This window comes from Penaeus japonicus, unplaced genomic scaffold (assembly GCF_977035675.1).
Source record: "Penaeus japonicus unplaced genomic scaffold, GWHDUDI00000001_assembly GWHDUDI00000026, whole genome shotgun sequence".
Classification (NCBI taxonomy): Eukaryota; Metazoa; Arthropoda; class Malacostraca; order Decapoda; family Penaeidae; genus Penaeus; species Penaeus japonicus.
The window spans coordinates 7,735,669-7,740,317 of NW_028234428.1; the positions used below are offsets into that span (position 1 = coordinate 7,735,669).

The 4,649-nt window shown below is 35.9% G+C and overlaps 1 protein-coding gene across 1 annotated transcript in view; it reads right to left on the bottom strand.

The window, feature by feature from the left end:
- Positions 1-4,255: 4,255 nt before the first annotated feature.
- Positions 4,256-4,649, bottom strand: part of LOC122261087 (uncharacterized) — a 9,233-nt gene continuing 8,839 nt past the window's right edge. The window contains exon 4 of the mRNA XM_043028596.2: positions 4,256-4,649. This exon is cut by the window's right edge and continues 974 nt beyond it. The gene's annotated coding sequence lies outside the window, so the exon portion shown is untranslated.

Below are 4,649 nucleotides of genomic sequence, written 5' to 3' on the forward strand. Positions count from 1 at the left end.
CGTGTCGTGGCCATGTCATGTTCATGTTATGTCCATGTCGTGTTCATGTAACGAATGCGGTAATCTAGGACGCAAAAGCGCGGCAAGTTTGCGTCAACTGCTTCAGGTTCACCAACCGTTCCAAAGTTAACCCACTTATTAACATGTTTCGGATGAATGGCACTGTCCACACGACAAATTCATAAGAGAAACTACAATCATAGGTAGCACTAACATAAGATAATTCAATTTTGGTATGAATCAGTCGTTGTACTTGTTCCTAGTTAAAGAATTGACAACCATTTCACGAACGCGCTGTTGGTAATTCACTCTACGCTCGATCAAAACAAACGGGATGTGAGGGACCGTGTGTTTATGAACAGATCTTCCTTATTTTATCTTTGTATATACTGTACATATATGCGCATTTTAGTATATCATGCATATAGATTTAATGTATACATATTTCATATAATTATATGCTTTAATTTTACGTCCCTGACTACTTTTACCATTCATTCAACTTCACTCTCCTTCGAAAAGTCCGCCAAAAGGTAAACAAACTCAAAATCAGCAGAGAATCCATGTTTTCCTAAAAGAGTTTGTAATCCGTGTCTAGGACAATGATGCCTAATATAACCAATATAGGTATTACTTTTCAAACGTAGTATGCTCATATGAAGTATTGGTAAGAAAAAGTACAGTAAAAATATGATTTTTTCACTCGTGTAACTATCGTGACAAGCCTACCCCCTTGCCACGGAGTTTCCACGATTGTTCCAATACTTTCCACGCATTTGCCACGAATTTGCCACGCTTTTGCCGCGAACCCGCGCTTCTAGAATAAGAATCGCGGCATGTTCATGTCATGTACACGGCGCGCTTAGGGACTTAGAATATGGCTGATGGTATCAAATGCTTTAGGCAGATCAAGAAAAATCACTCTCAAAAGCATTCAACAGGTAATCAGAGATCGGTTGATCGTTTGGGTCTGAGCCCCAAGTGATTGTGAATTAAGATGTTATTTTCATTCCAATTCTCGAAGAGCCAGTTACATTCTAGCCTTTCTAGTAGCTTACCAACAAAGATTAAAACTGAGAATCCCGGGAAGTTTGATGATGCGTTGTGGTCACCCGATTTTTTAATTGGAGTCACTTTAGCTAGTTTCATGCGCTCAGGGAATAAACTTGTTGTAAAACACACATTTTACATATCTACTAATAAGGGAGAGAAGATAGACTTGACTCGTATGATCATTTACATAGATGACTGATCGTAGCCGGCAGCATTATCCTTAATCTCAGCTTCGTCTATTGGTCCTAGGGAAAATGTTCGGTTGTTTCGAAGGGAGAGGTGCGCGATAGCAAAGTGATTGTTGAAGTCATCGGGGGTGACGTGGGCATCAATATGGTGCAACTGTTTGCCTTTTCTTCCAAGAACGATTCCAAGGCGATTCATGTAGGAACTATTATTACCTATTGAGCTTCAGTTAATATTCAGATTTTCTGTTGAGAGAGAGAGAGAGAGAGAAAGAGAAAGAGAGAGATTTTCAAGACCCCCCAAAGATAAAAGAATAGGGGATTCAAATCGGATGAATGCGGAGACTACTGGGGTTCAGGGTGCTTGCTAATCTGTGTTCCAGTCACTCCTTTGTGAGGTTGGCTATATGTGGTGTTGCACCATTTTGAGCACCACAAGGTAACGCTCCTTTGTGACAGTGATTGCCTCATCTGCACTAGAGTGGTCTCTGCATTCGACCGATTTGAATCCCCCAGATGTTTCTCTTAAGTTCTTGAACGACCAAGCGTATGAGAATCGTCCCTACTCCATTGCTGAACTGCTTTCAAGGATGCATCCTTTGACCTAGAGACTTCAAATTTTTAGTTTTTTAGTTATAAACGTCAGTTCTAGAAAATGTTTTTTCCGCATTTTCTTGTCTGAGCAATAATTTTTTACAACTTTAATGGGTTGCGTCTATATTGAAACATCCTGTATTTAACAATAGTATAGTAATTGTTAGTGTTATTGCATTTACTATTTCAATAATAAGATGAGTTTCATTATCATCATATTCATTAACACAATAATGACCGTCTCATTACTATTATTATCCATGATATTGTTTTTACTGTTATTGCAATTGGTATCACAATTACATTAGTATAATGATTGTTGTTATTAGGAGTTGTTATTATAGTTTCATAACTAATATTATCATTGTTATTGTTATTACTATTTCTATTATGACTCTTATTATCACTATTATTATTATTGTGGTTATTGTGGATTGTGTGTGTGTGTGTGTGTGTGTGTGTGTGTGTGTGTGTGTGTGTGTGTGTGTGTGTGTGTGTGTGTGTGTGTGTGTTTGTGTGTGTGTATGTGTTCAGCACATCCTACATCTTAAAACTTTATTCAAGTAAAACTATCGACGAGAAGTGAGGGAGGAGGAAGGAGGGAAGGGTGAAGAGAGAGAGGGAGGGGGGGGTGTAGCCATATATCATGATGAACGAAATAAAATGAAGAAGGAATGAAGAAACTAATACGGAGGAGACGTAGGAGAAAGATAAAGGTGGAGATGATGATGATAATATAGATGATAAAGGAAAATCCGAATGATAGTGGTATCGATAATCACGGTAAGAAAATACTCCAGTAATCAGAGATACCGATTGAGAGATTCTATTGATTCGTAAGAGAGAGAGAGAATTGCTTATGTTGCCAATGCTCAAAATACACATCGCTCTAGCCAGATGACAATCAATAAAAAAATGACAATCAATAAAAAAATGACAATCAATAAAGAAAATAGTCAATAAAAAATACAGCACGTCGTTCTAGCCAGATGACAATCAATAAAAAAATGACAATCAATAAAGAAAATGGTCAATAAAAAATACAGTACGTCGTTCTAGCAAGATGACAATCAATAAAAAAGTGTGAAAAAACAGATCCTGAATTGCAGACGCTCCTGTCAAGTGTGAGAAGTTGACATGAATGAAAATGCCTCAAGTGTCTAGAGGGATGTGAAAAGTTTATTTTCTTCTGACTAATTCTTATCATATTTCTGTAAGTGAAATGTGAATATACAATGATCGTTAATTGTTGACAATCTTAGATACTAAAGTTCTATATTTCTAATAAACAATACAATTGACTGTATTTACGAGAAATTGACGTAATTAACTGCGGATAGTTTTCCATAATAAAGATGTGATCGAGCAAGGTAAGATAATGTATTTTTTATTTTTATTATATATATTTTTTTATTCTTTTAAAGAAAAAAACACAGTTCCTGACTACTTTCTACTTCTTGTCTTAAATATTATTATAGATCGGTGTCCGTATATGTCCCTGGAAGGTCAGTATAACGACCATTACCATCAACAGAGCTCGATATTTATTGCAACATCAGTTGGTCTGGTTGTGTCACGTGTTCCCGACTTCACCCGAATATCTTTTTCTTATCTTTCTTTTTTAAGGCGAATATCTATCTATATCTATTCATTTAAATACACAACTTTGTATACATAGATGTTTATATATATATATATATATATACATATACATATTTATATACATATGTGTATATGTGTGTGTGTGTGTGTGTGTGTGTGTGTGTGTGTGTGTGTGTGTTTGATGACTATAACAAATATATATTTAGGCGGCCCCAAGGAAACTGGAGGTAGACGCTGATTTGCATAGTAATATAGCTGGAAATGACAACGCTTTCCAATATGTATGCCTTAGATTTCGGCTTACAGCAAGGATATTCATCAAGATTTGTACGAGCAGATTTGGTAGACTATATTTACCATGACATAAGTACCCTATGTTAAAGAAAAAAGGGTTTGGTAGTACTTTATAGTTTATATAAAAAAAGAGAGATTCGGTAGTAATTCATTGACAAAATATTTCAGATAAGGAGCCGCCAATTAGGCTGGCAGGAGGCGCATGTCACTGTAACTCCACGTGCATACAAATTACTAAAAAATACTATAATTACAAATTTTATTTTTAAAACTTGTCTCGTGGTTTCTCGATTTCTAGTGTTGCATCAAGTGGAAGTTTTTTTCCGAGCAAAACTCGCCCGTCCGGACGGTGCTTAAAGGACAAGTAACTGCTGTATTTGTGACTTCTTGGCAAATCGAAAAGATATGCCAAAGTTGAAAAATAAATCAAACTGATAAAATGTGAAAGCATACTAGAACGAACTGCAAACAAGTATGAAAACAGGTAGTCGGTTGGCAAGAGAGAGAGAGATAGAGGGGGGGGGGGGAGAAAGAGAGAGAGAAAGAGAGGCAAAGAGAAACAAAAGGAAACATATATTATAACCCAGCCTATTGTAGATTTCACTACGTGATTCGGACCATTAGAATTACACACACAACGGTGCATGGAAATCAAGTTACAATATGCACATGAACATTTTCACTTCAGCTAAGTAATGCAAAATATCTGAATATAATGCATGAACTCGAGACAATCTGACTGATTCATTCAACTACAATGATAGAAATAATCTGGAGTAAAATGATACATTATCGTAATATATTTCTAAATGTAGAAATTAGAATTATTTCCCCCCTAAAAGAAAAAAAAAATCTTCAGGATATATTTTATTTATTTTACACCATGGTACACATTTTAACATATGCCATTGGCTAGAAACA